The sequence below is a fragment of the Pipistrellus hanaki genome (genome assembly GCF_964339955.1).
Source record: "Pipistrellus hanaki genome assembly, chromosome: 2".
Lineage (NCBI taxonomy): Eukaryota > Metazoa > Chordata > Mammalia > Chiroptera > Vespertilionidae > Pipistrellus > Pipistrellus hanaki.
The window spans coordinates 71,860,407-71,875,402 of record NC_140504.1 but is presented as its reverse complement, the minus strand read 5'-3'; the positions used below and the strand labels follow the sequence as shown (position 1 = coordinate 71,875,402).

The 14,996-nt window shown below is 42.9% G+C and overlaps 1 protein-coding gene across 5 annotated transcripts in view; it reads left to right on the top strand.

Moving 5' to 3' along the window:
- Nucleotides 1-11,847: 11,847 nt before the first annotated feature.
- Nucleotides 11,848-14,996, top strand: part of NXPE3 (neurexophilin and PC-esterase domain family member 3) — a 69,668-nt gene continuing 66,519 nt past the window's right edge. The window contains exon 1 of one of the 5 annotated variants that reach the window (XM_084875469.1): nucleotides 11,848-11,947. The gene's annotated coding sequence lies outside the window, so the exon portion shown is untranslated. Of the gene's footprint in view, nucleotides 11,948-12,142; nucleotides 12,539-14,996 lie in introns of those variants that run through there. The other 4 variants (XM_084875470.1, XM_084875472.1, XM_084875471.1 and 1 more) reach the window with 4 other exon arrangements.

The following is a 14,996-nucleotide window of genomic DNA, read 5'->3' as shown; positions in this document are numbered from 1 at the left end:
GTGAATAAATTGGGTAAAAGCCCTCTTATTTTACACAGTTAGAATCTATAGTTTGTTCCTGTTATGGACTGATTGTATTCCCTGCCAAATTCATATGTTGAAGGTCTAACCCCAATGTAACTATTTGGAGAGAAGGGCTTGAGGACGTAATTAAGGTTAAAAGAGGTCATAAGGGTGGGACCCTAATCCAATATTTCTGGTGTTCCTATAAGAAGAGGAAGAGATACAAGATATTTTTTTCTCCATGCACATCCAGAGGAAAGAAAGGCCATTAGAGGATACAGTGGGAAAAAAACCCATTCATCTGCAGACCCATGAAGAGTTCTCACCAGAAACCAACCTTGCTGGTACCTTGCTTGATCTTGGACTTGCAGCTTCCAGAAATATGAGAAAATACATTTCTGTTTTTAGCCACTCAATTGTGAGGCCACAGCCCGCGAGGCCTGGGTTCAAAGGACTGGAGGAAGGGCTGACGCACAAATTAATATACAAGACAAGAAATATAAATTTGGAAATTATGGGGGAGGACAGGTTAGTCTAAGCTCCACTGAATCTCTGCACCCATCTTCTTGGAATACACAATTGTCTCTTAGGAATGCAAACAGGCATATCAAAGGTAATGTTTAGTAAACAGTAAAAGGATTATCAGGTTGGGGGGGTGGGGGATGCCTTCAGTCATTGAGTCAACAGCAGGTAATAACAATGCAGACATTCAGCTTTCTGAATATCAAAACCCTATTCAGCCTTCTGCCCTGGACTTCTGGCATTTGTATTAATTACTGTTGATCTTGGCTTCCAGCACTCAATTAGTGGTATTTTGTTATGGCAGCCTGAACAGACTAATATAGTTGGTTGATCAAAGAATTGGTTAGAGTAGGAAATCACACAAAAAATGACATATCTAAACTTGAATTTTAACAAAAATTTTTAATGAAATATAATTGATCTATTGAGAACTGAACTTACTTAAAGTTGACAATTTAGCCTACCCAGCATGGCTCAGTGGTTGAGTGTTGACCTTTTAACCAGGAGGTCACATGCCCGGGTTGTGAGCTTAATCCCCAGTGTAGGGCATGCAGGAGGCAGCCAATCAATAATTCTCATCATTGATATTTCTCCCTCTCCCTTCCTCTCTGAAATCAATAAAAATATTTTTTAAAAATGAAGTGGACAGTTTGATAAAGTCTGACACATATACAATCATCTGCTGCATAATGACATTTTGGTCAACAGTGAACTGCATGCATATACAACAGGGGACCCATTCTATATAATAAAAGGGTAATATGAAAATTGGGTAGAATGACTGGGGAAGACCAGTTGCTATGATGTGCACTGATCACCAGGGGCAGATGCTCAACTCAGGAGTTGCCCCCTGGTGGTCAGTGTGCTTTCACAGGGGGAGCACTGCTCAGCCAGAAGCACTTAGACCCGCTTCCCCCTGAGGGCTCCTTGGCTACCAGAGGGATGTCTGGCTGCCAGTGTAGGCCCAGTTCCCCAGGGTACAGGCCTAAGCCATCAGTCAGGCATCCCAAAAGGGGTTCTGTGCACTGGGCCTCTAGTAAGATTATAATGGAGATGAAAAATTACTATTGCGCCGAAACTGGTCTGGCTCAGTGGAGAGAGCATCGGCCTGCAGACTGAAAGGTCCCAGGTTCGATTCCGGTCAAGGGCAAGTACCTTGATTGCGGGCACATCCCCAGTAGGGAGTGTGCAAGAGGCAGCTGATCAATGCTTCTCATCAATGTTTCTGGCTATCTGTCCCTCTCCCTTCTTCTCGGTAAAAAATCAATAAAATATCTAAAAAAAACCCAAAAGAACTTTTAAGACTTACTTGCAACTTTCAAGGTGTTTTATAGTTTCAGGTTTTATGTTTAAGTCTCTAATCCATTTTGAGTTAATTTTTGTGAGTAGTGCCCCCCTCCCAACTGCTCTCCCTTGCAGGCCTGGTCCCCCAAGCTGTCCTGCCCTGCTGACCATCTTGTGGCAGCCATCTTGTGTCCACATGGGGGTGGCCATCTTTGATCACATGGGGCAGCCATCTTGTGTGTTGGAGTGATGGTCAATTTGCATATTACCCTTTTATTACCCTGTTTTCCCGAAAATAAGACAGTGTCTTATATTAATTTTTGCTCCCAAAGATGCGCTAGGTCTTATTTTCAGGGGATGTCTTATTTTTCCATGAGGAAGAATACAGTACACATTTATTGTTAAATGAAAATAAAGGAAATTTATTATCTGAATATGGTACGGTAGTACGGTAGTTGTCAACACAAACCAGACAAACTGTGAATCCTACAGTATCAAGAATTTACTCATTTATTCAATGACAATGATGTCATCATCTTCTGGAACATCATCATAACAATCCAATTCCTGAATTTCCTGGTGAATTTCTTGTGACTCCATTTCTTTCAGAATCAGTGGACTAAATCTCTCATGTTTAGCCTAGGGGGGGCCTTATTTTCAGGGGATGCCTTATATTTCACTCAGAAGGAAACCTGTAAGTAGGTCTTATTTTTAGAGGATGTCTTATTTTCGGGGAAACACGGTAGATAGGATAAGATAGGATAATTAATACTACATGATGTACAAATCTACAAGTTTAAGTGACTTTTTGGACAATTAAAAATCTACAAAGCTGCATATATATTTTAAATTAGAATATTTAAATTAAAATAGAATATTTAAGAAAAAAATAAAATATAATGTTTTATGCTAAGTGCCAAATGCATTTGCCAGGTGTGCAGTTAATTAATTTAAGACTTAGAATATATATATATATATATATATATATATATATATACACACACACACACACACACACACACACACACACATATATCAATTACAAAATCTGAAAAATGTAGTTTGGTGAAGATCTGATTTGAGTCAAAGATGCATCTCTTAAGTACATTTCTATCATTGCTGCTAAAAGAGAATCCAAACATTCTGTGGCTGTGAAGAAGCTCCATTTCTTGGTGTGTTACAGCAAATCTTATGTTCTTTACACTTGGGGAAATCGCCCATGCAGGAGCTGACCGCTGTATACAGCTTATGGAGGAGGAAGAGTCCAGCCTAGGGAGGTATCCACTGGTCTCAGGTGGAAGCCCAGGTGGGCGGCACAGCTGGCAGCTGGAGAGGCCATGTGGAGATGAGGGAACAGCGCTGCTTTAAGACTCGGGTGCACTCCTGAGGAGGGGACCATCCGGGCTTGGCTCCTGGCATCTGGCAGGTTTGGAAAGTAGCTTTGATGTGGAGATTTTCAAAACCTCTTCTAGGGACCTCAGCATCTTTAGCATTTCTGCCACCTCCTTCTCTTACCTGGAGCATTTGGATCTCTCATCCTTCAGTTCATGAGACAGGGATGTAATTCCCTGCTTCTGCTCCCTGTAGGTCGTGATGACCTCTCTGCAAGCATCGGCAAGGCTGGGTATACTGAATGCCTGTTTCTCACTCCTGCCATCCTCTAAGAATGACTGGTTCTCCATGCACTCCTCGTTAGCTGCGCCCAACTGGTCAATGAGCTGGCATATCTCCTCAACCTGTGCGGCCGGTGCTTTTGCCAGTTGCACTTCACGTCTTACATAAAGTCGACTCCGAACAGACAGAACAAGTCTAACTATAAATACCAGATCCACCAAGAAGCAATGATAGGTGAAAAGGCCAATATCTCCCACTGGAGGACATGGACCGGGAAACGTGGACTCAAGCCATGGGGCAGTAGCTGCACCACCTCCTCACCCAGCTTCCCAAGGATGGGCCCAAAGCCCGGCTCTGCAAGGACCACAGTGCCTCCCTGGACCATCCGCACAGGGACTGCTCGGTCACCGTGGAGCCCTTGGCCATAACAGACCCCATGACACACCTTCCACCTGGAACGAGCCAGCAATGACAACCCTGATTGGTCATCAGTGACATGGTTGTGAGGGGGGAAAGATTTTTAAATAAAATGTTGTTATCTCCATGACTACTGAATGATTCTCCATCCCTGCCTGTATGCTTTTGCATCATTATAAATTAAAATGTAGTGAAAAGAGCAATCGTAAGTGTGCAAGTTGACCAATTTTTCAAATCACCTCCCTGTGGTATGTAGACAGACATACCTCAAAGACAGTGTGTGTTCAGTTCCAGGCGACCTCAGTAAAGCCAGTACCATGATCAAATGTCAGTGACTTTGTATAGTAAAAGTTTACTTTTTATTATTGGGCCCCGTGGATTTAACCCAAATGATGATTTTGAGGTCCAGATTCCTTTCATGCCACCTTAACAGGTGGCTTGGTTCCCTATCTCAAGAGGTTTTTCCACTTGGGATGTTCTATTCAATAAGAGATGTGGCTGCCATATAGTCTTACTTGCAAAGAAAAGGGGAGACAAGGGATTCCCATCCAAAGCCTCTGTCTCTGCCAAGGGAGGCTTAGCCATTGCCTATATAAACTATTCTATTAATTACATGTTGATTTCTTTTATTTATTTGTTTACTTATTTTGCTACACTTATCTGGTTGGGTTCCCAAAAAGCACATGTTTTTTACAGCTCTGTCAACCAAATACTGTGATACATTTTAACCTGCAGCAAGAATAGCATTTTGTAAGAACAGCCCAGTGAGACCCTTGTTCTACCCAATAGCTTTAAGATTCCCTTGGCATCCTGCTAACAAATAGAGAGGAGAGATATTAAGGAGAACCATACAAGATATTTAAGTACTGGAAATGGCACACATTTGTCTCCATAATGCCAGTTCCATTGCTCTGAACTTAGTCACAAGGCCCTACCTAACTGCAGAGGAGGCAGAAAAATATAGTTGAACTGTGTACCCGGGATGACAATAAAAGAAATAGGTAATCACATTGAATCTTGGTTAGCACAGCCCATTAACTTGTGCAGCCCACTCTCTGGACTATTACCCTACTCATGGAATCCTTCAGGTGAAAATTCTAGGAGCACATGTTGGCAAGAATACAGCACATTCTTCCTTCTAGCCACAGATCATCAGACTACATACACAGAGATTCCTACTGTTAAAGTCCCAAGACCCACATTGAGTCTACAATGGTCCTCTGATAATCCTATGCAAATTGACCTTCACTTTGAGATAAAGATGGTGGTGTCCACAGCCAATAAGGAGGGATTATGCAAATTGATACAACAAAGATGGTAGCAGCTGGAGCAAAGTGGGTGGGGGTTGTGGGGAGCTTGGCTTCCTTGGTCGCAGGGACAGCCACCTTGGGGGGCCAGATTGACGTCCTCCTGGCCTCGCCATAGGGGTTTGTGGGTCTGCACAGCTGCAGGCTCCAGTGCACGTATCCTCTCCTCCCTCCATGGCATGCGAACATCCCCTCACATGCTGTCACCCACACATGCCTGTGACAGTCCCGGACGATGGCATGTGCAAGTTCCCCCACCCCTCCGCCGCACTTCCATCAACCCCAGCATGCCCATGTCCCCCGCAGGACGGCACCCGTCCCCTCCAGCACGCTCACGTCCTTTGGAGAGTGTCTGGGTGTTCTGGGCACTGGGGGTGGGCACCTGTGAGATGACAGTGAGAGGGCGGAGTGGTGATGCCCTGTTCCCGCGGAGGCCAGTGCAGCGATGAGATCACCTCGATGGGGCTCATGCAGGTGCTGGGGCGGAAGCAGGTGCAGACAGACACACCTGGTGGGTGCGGGCGGGCCCTCGCTGAGGTGCCTTCTGTCAGTCAGCCTTCAAGACCGGGAACCCAGAGGAGGCAAGGAGGTCTGTCCTCTCAGTGAAATGGTGGGATAGTCGGGGCGACTGCAGAGGAGGAATGTGCACTTTGGGTGCCGGCACCCAGAAATGAAGGCTGCTCTGACTGAGCATCGCTGGCTTGGGGCCTACCGCACTCCTGCCAGGCAGAGGGTGACAGGACGTGCTTTTCCGAGTTAATGAGAGAAAACATTGATTCTCCCGCTGCCCGCGAAGGTGGAAAGTGGAGTGGGAAGACATGCAGGTTCCCCACAGATCACCTTCTGATCACTGGCCAGGCCTAGGGACCCTACCCATGCCCGAATTTCATGCACTGGGCCTCTAGTAGTTCTATAAAGTCTTGTTTGTTGAAATTTTTTAGATGCTTATTTGGTAGTGTATTTTTACAGGGAATATACACAATTTGAGGTAATTTAAATGAATCGCCTATTTTGTTAGAATTTCTAATTCCTATTTAACATTAGTCCTCATCTTTCCCTCTGGGCACTTCAACGTAATTATCATGAACCTTTTAAATCGCACACATCAAAGCCAACCTTATCTTTTCTCACCTAACCTAACTTCTTCATAACTTTTAATATTTTTCAGTGACAAAATCATCAGCTCTTTGGACCAGAGGCTAGTTAACTTTGACTTTTCTTCTTTGGATATATATTTTTGTTTCCCTACATTTCGCTTTTATTTACTAAGCTATACTTCTAGTTCTGATCATTATATCAGTGGAAAATATCACCTACCTCGATGCCTTGCAAATACATTTTTTAAAAATATATTTCTATTTATTTCAGAGAGGAAAGGAGAGGAAGAGAGAGAGATAGAAACATTGATGATGAGAGAATCATTCATTGGCTGCCTCCTGCATGCCCCCTACTGGGGATCGAGCCTGCAACCTGGGCATGTGCCCTTGAGTGGAATCAAACCAGGGACCTTTCAGTCCATAGGCCAACACTCTATAGCCTGAGCCAAAGCAGCTAGGGGTTACAAATCCATTTTACATGACACTAGATCTGACTCTAGCAACATCACTCTCAATTACAAATGTGTTAATTTACTATCCAGTGCTCACCTAAAAAAAACCCATAATAGCTTAAAATTAAGAATTCATCATAAAAAATTTTGACCTATCATTACTATTTTCTTCTTTTCTCTTAAATTGTTTCTATATTCCCTATAAATTGGTATAGGCTTTTGTTAATAGGCATCCTCTTTTAAGCATAAATTATGTATTACCTACTAAAAGGTGATTCTTTCGTTTAACGCTAGCCCAATTTAACATATTGATCCTTTGAAATATTTTAATTTATTTTTGCTTTTACAAAAGCATTTGTGTATATTTATGTACAGAGGTATTTGTGTACATACATAATTTTACTTTCATTTTGACTGGTGCATTAAAAACAGCAATTGCTAAAAATATCAGTTATTACTTTAAATATGTTGAGTGAATGACTGTAATTACTCTGGTGATGAAAGAAATTATTTCAGAAAGAAAAAAGGTATATAATTTTCAATAAATGTTTGCTTGGAACACAGAATTCTCAACTAGATTAATTTCCTCTCAGAATGACATAATTTCTTTCTTCTTGACATATACACATATAACATCTTAACATCTATCATTTATTTCCAACACTTTTAATTATCTCAACCTTTAAACTTTTTTCTTTACATTGAAAATTATGCTAAAATAACCTTAATTATAATTTATATATTAGAAATAATACAGTGTATTATGTCAAATATAAAAATTAGATAAAAAGGGAAATGAGGCATAGTAATACTCCAGGATCCGCCAAAGCCTGTTTGGCTCAGTGGTAGAGCGTCGATCTGTGGACTGAAAGGTCCCAGGTTCGATTCCGGTCAAGGGCATGCACATTGGTTGCTGGCACATCCCCGGTAGGGGGTGTGCAAGAGGCAGCTGGTCGATGTTTCTCTCTCATCGATGTTTCTAGCTCTCTATCTCTCCCTTCCTCTCTGTAAAAAAATCAATAAAATATGTTTTTAAAAAAACACACAAAACAACAACAACAAAAAAAAAACTCCAGGATCCTCAATACCTACATCACTTAAAACAAAACAAACAAAACAAACAAAAAAAATCTCCACCAAAATCACTTTTTCTAGTTATGTTCTCTTTCTTTATACTAGAGGCACAATGCACGAAATTTGTGCACTGGAGGAGAGGTCATTTCCCTCAGCCCGGCCTGCGCCCTCTCACAGTCCAGGGGCCCTCGGAGGATGGCCATCAGCTGGACATGCTGGAGAGCTGCTGTGGAGGAGGGAGAAGCTCCTGCCACCCCTGTGGGAGTGCACTGACCACCAGGGGTCAGCTCCTGCCTTGAGTAGGATCAGGCTGAAACCGGATCTCTGACATCCCCAGAGGGATCCCAGATTGCAAGAGGGCGGCCTAGGGACCCCACTGGTGCACAATCGGGGCTGGGGAGGAACCGTGGGAGGGCCCTGGGGAGTGTCTGGCCTGTCTCACTCAGTCCAATTGGCCAGACCCCAGCAGTTCCATTTTTTATTTTATTTTATTTTATTTTATTTTATTTTATTTTATTTTATTTTATTTTATTTTATTTTATATATTTTTTTATTTTAAGAAACTCCATACTGTTTTCCACAGTGGCTGTACCAATCTGCACTCCTACCTGCAGTGTTCTAGGGTTCCTTTTTCTCCACATTCTCACCAGCACTTGTTTGTTGATTTATTGATTGTAGCCATTCTGGCATGTGTAAGGTGATACCTGATTATTTTAATTTGCATTTAATATTATTGGTAATGTTGAGCATTTTTTCATATGTCTAATAGCAATCTGTATATCCTCGTTGGAATAAAAGTGGTGAAAGCTCTAAAGAGAAAGGCTTTTAGTTTTTGACCATTGACTATGATGTTGACTGCAGGTTTGTTATATATGGCTTTTATTATTAGGTCTAGTAATAATTAATGTCGTTTTCTAATACTTTTTTTAAATCGAATTTATTTAAACAATACAACAAAATTTAATCAACAATATAGTTGCCGTTGTTTTCTACTACTTGTGCCCAACGCTCAGGAAGCATTTTAATCCCTCTGTTGTAAAATTCTTGTGGTTTTGATGCAAAAAATTTGGTCAATGCATTTTTGAGGCATTCTTCATTATTAAATTTTTTTCCAAGAAGAAAGTTTTGCAAAGAACGAAACAAATGGTAATCGGAAGGGGCAATATCAGGAGAATATGCAGGTTGAGGGAGAACTTCCCATTCCAACTGGTGCAGTTTTTCAGCAGTGATTCTTGCAGTATGCGGTCGTGCGTTATCATGGTGAAGAATTACGCCCTTCCGATTAATCAGCGCGGGTTCTTTTTCTCTTAAAGCTTGGGCTAACCTTTCCAATTGGGCACTATACACTGCACTTGAAATGGTTTGGTTAGATGGTAAAAGTTCATAATGAAGAATTCCTTTAAAATTCCACCAAACACACAACATCACTTTTTTCGCATGCAAGTCAGGTTTTGGCGTGGGCTGTGGAGCCTCATTTTTGTCCAACCATTGAGGCCGCCTTTTCAAATTAACATACAGCACCCATTCTTCATCTCCGGTAACAATTTGCTCTAAAAACGGCAAACGGTTTTGACGAGAGAGGAGCGAACTGCAAATTGTGACTCTTTGATTACGGTTGTTGTCGGTCAACTCATGAGGAACCCATTTTCCAAACTTTTGGACTTTGCCAAGTGCACGCAATTGATTGGAAATTGTTTTTTGTGAACAATTTAAAGTTGTCGCAAGCTCTTGTTGGGTAATTTGAGGATTTTGCACCAAAAGAGCTTGAAGAGCTTCTTGATCAAAATTGGACACACGGCCTCGACCACTCTTGTCATCTAACGAAAAATTTCCCTCGCGAAATTTCTCAAACCAACGCTGGCATTTTCTGGCGCTAACTGCATCTTGACCAAGAGCACTACAGATGTTTTTTGCAGCCTCACTTGCTTTTCTTCCTAATTGGAACTCGTAAAGCATGCAGTGCCGAATATGCTCTTCATCCGCCATCTTCTTAGCCCTAGTTTTGCAACAAAAACCAAACCAAACACAAACTTTTTCAAGCAAAACTTGTTAATTGCACTTCACACATTCTGTAGATACCATGTGTTTGAAGGTTATGTCAATACAAGTCAACGCCAAGCAAAATTTTAAACGAATGTTTAAAAACGACATTAATTATTACTAGACCCGATAAGTTGATATATGTTCTCTCTAATCCCACTTTGCTGAGAGCTTTAATAAAAAATGGGTGCTGGATTTGTCAAATGCTTTTTCTGCATCTATTGATACGATCATGTGAGTTTTATCATTCATTTTGTTTATGTGACATAGCAAATTTATTGATTTGCATTTATTGTGCCAGCCTTGCATCCATGGAATAAATCCCACTTGCTCATGCATTGTTGGATCTGATATTTTAAAAAATATATATTTTATTGATTTTTTACAGAAGGAAAGGGAGAGGGATAGAGAGCTAGAAACATCAATGAGAGAGAAACATCAACCAGCTGCCTCCTGCATACCCCCTACCAAGGATGTGCCCACAACCATGGTACATGCTCTTGACTGGAATTGAACCTGGGACCTTTCAGTCCACAGGGCCACGCTCTATCCACTGAGCCAAACCGGTTTTGGCTGGATCTGATATTTGGCTGGATCTGATACTTAACATCTATGTTCATCAGAGATATTGGCCTATAATTTTCTTTCTTTGTAGTGTCTTTATCTGGTTTGGAAATTAGGGTAATGTTGATCTTGTAAAAAGAGCTAGATTTTTAAAAAAATGTTTGAAGAGAATAGGTGTTAATTCTGCTTTGAATGTTTGGTAAAACTTGGTGTGAAGTCATCTGGTCCAGGACCGTTTTTTGCTAAGAGTTTTTTTGTTTTTTTTTTAATATATTTTATTGATTTTTTTACAGAGAGGAAGAGAGAGGGATAAAGAGTTAGAAACATCGATGAGAGAGAATCATGGATCAGCTGCCTCTTGCACACCCCCTTCTGGGGATGTGCCCATACCAAGGTACTTGCCCTTGACCGGAATCAAACCTAGGACCTTTCAGTCCGCAGGCCTCTCTATCCACTGAGCCAAACCGGTTTTGGCTGCTAAGAGTTTTGTTTTATTACTGCTTCAATTTCATTAGTTGTTATCAGCCAATTCAAGTTTTCTGGCTAAATGATCATCAATCTTGTTTTCATTTTCAAAGAATAAGCTCTTGGTTTTATTGATGCTTTGTATTGTTGTTGTTGTTGTTGTTTTTTTTAGTCTCTATGACATTTATTTCTGCTCTGATCTTTATTTCACTTCCTTATTCAAAAGGAAGAAACAAAGGAACCAGATCAGGAACTGAATGAACTCGGTTCTACAAGATTTGCCATCAGATAGGTAGCCAGATTTGCTGGTGAATAGCCTCCAAGCTAGCTGCATCAGAAACAGGTTTAATTTGCTTTTGCTTATCTAATCTTAGGAACTATGCTATGCTTTACTTAAAGAAATAAAGTTTGGTAACATTACCATTTAAACTATTTTTTTTCAGACAAGTCAGAAATGACCAGTTTTTTGTTTTGTTTTATAGCATAGCATACATATATTTATGTATGCTCTCATTTTTTTTTTTATCTCTCTTAATTAGGTTATCATATATGCAACATTTAGAAATTTGTTATGCTGTGTCATAATCTGAGATAGGGAATTCAAGAGGAAGAGATTTGGGACGCCCTGCTGGACCCTTTTCGTTAGTCATCTCATTTATTTCTAAGTACAGATAGTGCAGCCCCTAATTAGTAAATCGTGTTTCCTTGACACACGGAACTATAAAACATTCGGCCACAAATAGGGGCCTTAGGTCTGGTCTTCTCGCAGACAAGAAAAGACTTGAAACGGATCCTTCAGGGGAAACCCTGACTGTCCGGAGGCAGCGAGGAGCTGGGCCCCAGAAGGCCAAGAGGTCAGGCCCCGGGGCAGTAGCCGCCGGACAGGCCGGCGGAGATAACAGCTTCGGGGCTGGGCTCCCGGCTCCCTTCGCGCCCCGCCCCCGCTTGGCGCTGCGGCGGCCTGTGAAGTCCTGGGCCCGCCCCTCCCGGAGCGCGGCCAATCGCAGCCCGGGGCGCGGTGAGACGTAGCGGGTCACGAAGCGGGGCCCAGCGGCCGCATCCCGGTGCGGAGCGCAGCCTCAGTCAGCGCCCCGCGGGGAGCCTGCAGGTGAGTGCGGGCTGCGGGCTGCGTGCGGGCGCCCGGCTGCCTCTGCTGCCCGTTGCCGGCTCCTCGCGTTCGGCTTCCAAGGTCCCCTCTCCGCACGCACCGCCTCTGAGTCCCGGTCCCCCGCCTGCAGCCGAGGTTGTGCAGCTGCAGGAGGCGGGGCTGGGGGCGTGGGCGCCGGAGACGGGAGGCTCCGGCCGGCGGCGGGGGCAGGGGTGGAGTCCCGGGCCGCCCTTGTCCCAGGCTGGGACCGGAGTAGTTGGAGCCGTGGCTGGGAAAGCATCTCCATCCTCCCCGTCCCCGACTCGCTGCACCGCGGGCCCGTGCGGTGCAGCCGCAGCGCGGCGGAGCCGGAGCTGGGGACCGGCGCTGGGCACCCCGCCCCCGCCCTGCAGCTCCATCTCCGGTCTCAGCGCTGCCCTGGGCCCCCGCGGGGACTGTACTGGCCTTGCTGACAGCTGATTCAGGTCGTAGTGGGTAAAACGAGTTTGACTTGACGTGGAGACCGCGTGGCCTGTTGCCCATCTCCGCTCCATCAAAGGCCCGTACGGTGGGAAGAGGGATTCTCAGACGGGGGTTATTGTGGTTTCCATTGTGTGTACTTGCCTGTTTGTAAACTTTTTTATTGCTTTTCATTATTTACGCTAAAGAAAGACCGCTGTCACATTTCCTCAAGATGAGGGAGGAGTCACACTGCTCTGATGAGCCTCCCCTATCCACACTGTAGTTAATTATCTGGAACATTAGAGTGTGCTTGGACGCTGGCAGGATTCCCCGACCCTGATACTTTGTCTGATTCGGTGGCGGAGGTGGTAGCAACACTGTTTTTTCCATAGTGTCGGGTTCTGCTTCTCTTTGATTGTTGAGTATCTTCTCTCCACGTCTTGTTATCTTCACACTCTCTGGGCCTGATAAAGTGCTGTTGTTTGTTACTGAGAATGGAAACAAAGGGGTAGATCTCTAACGTGGCTGTCTGTCCCCTGTGCCTCAGAATTGGGGTGCCCTGAGGATACAATGTAAGCTTCAATTCTAACATTTCAGAAAGGTCATCCCTGACCAAGCGTTCCAAATAACATTCTCTGGCCACCCCGTACTAGTGGTTCTGCTACCGCCCTGCCCATTATAATCATCTCCAGACCTTTATTAAAAGCTGCTTATTGGACCATATTCCCACAGATTGTGTCTTGCTGCTGTGCCCCAAGGTTCAGGATCTGAAGGAGGGGCCGAAGCATAAATGAAAATGCTGCACAAGAAATATGAATTTAGAAGGCTTTGAGGGCCAGGGAGAGCCACTTTCCTAAAGAGAAACACCAACTTCTGGGTCCCATTTGCTTTTTATTCACTTGAAAACGCATTTTTCCTTTAGCAGTGCATACAGGCAGATCAAAGGTAAAGTTTGGTATTCAGTGTAAAGATTATCAGGTTGAAATCGCCTTGAGCCCTTTGTAATCACAGTAGGATTCAGCCCTGCTGAATATCAAAGTCCATTGGCCTTCCAATTTTTTTTTTTATTGATTAAAGTATTACATATGTGTTCTTATCCCCCCACTGTACCCCTCCCATTCATGCTCTCACTCCCCTGGTGTCTGTGTCCATTGGTTATGCTTATATGCATGCATACAAGTCTTGGTTGATCCCTCCCCCTTACTCCTACCCTTCCCTACCTTCCCTTGGAGGTTTGAGCATCTGATCGATGCTTCTCTGTCCTGGGATCTGTTTTTGTTCATCAGTTTACGTAGTTCATTATGTTTCACAAATGAGTGAGATCATGTAATATTTATCTTTCTCAAACTAGAAACACCAATCAGAAAGGCCTTCCAATTTTAACTGTTGTTTGCTTTAGCCCCTGGCAGTGTCTGATACATTTGGTCCTGCATCCTCCAGGCATGGGTATTTTTAAAAGCTTCCAAGATGATATTAATGTGCATTCAAGGTTGAAGATCATTATCTATCAACATGTCCTGTTTTTTCTTAAATCAGTCACTACTCTGTGACTTATTTAACTGATTTGATTACTTCTCTCCTCCCCCACTCCCCACCAATGAAAGCCTGTGAGGTGGGGGTGTGTGAAGGAGAAATTGGATCTGGTAAAACAAGCCCTGCAGGCTTCTGTCCCTGTTTCATCTTTGTCCCAGGATTGGCCCTATTTGGTTGACCCATCAATGTCATGGTCTTGGATGTATTTCTGTTTCTTTAGACCCTGACCTGTTAAGTTTCAAGGTCTTACTCAGTACTTTATGAAAAATACAACTGCTCTTTGAAAAGTCGAGATATAAACATTTAAGTTTTGGTTATTCCATGTAAATCTGTGTTTTTACCTTTTGTGTAGGGGGTCCATGTATTCCAAATTAAAATTGCAATTGCAGTCAGTTGCTCTGACAAGTACAGTTAGTTACAGGTCATAGTATTTAGGATGGGAACTGTTCCAGAAACTGGACATACGGTTGATATTCTTTGTGGAGTGGTTGTCTAAGAACATTAGCTCCCTTGAGGATGAGGTTGCTGCCTAGTTTTCTGTCTAGTACTGAACTCAAGTATCTCATTTTTGTTATTGTCAATTGTAATTCCAAGTGATGTAGCAATCACTTTTTAATTAACTTATGAGATAACTATTTGGTGCACGAATTCATGCATATTGAAAGAAATTAATTATAAGAAATATTTTAATATTGCTATTTGCTCTTTCTCTATAATAGAAGTGTCAACCAAATTCACGATTGACAATGACAGGTTGAAACACATGTGTGCGATTGGCACTAGTGACAGCTTTATATGTATTGTGCATGCTTGAGTTAACTTGGCCTTTTATATATATAGAATAAACTTGTGTAATTAGACCTGCTTTCTGATTTAGCTAAACTTTTTCCAGCCTAGTGAAGTACCCCAATTTCTCTTTCAGGTAATTGTCAGCAACACAGCAGTAAATATCAATACGAAGCAGATAGTTATTGTAGATCACGCAGGAAGAACAAAGGGTAAAATATTTAACTGCAGCAGTGTTTGACTATATTCTGCACAGTGAGGAAACCTGAAGTCATTTTCAAAGTCTACC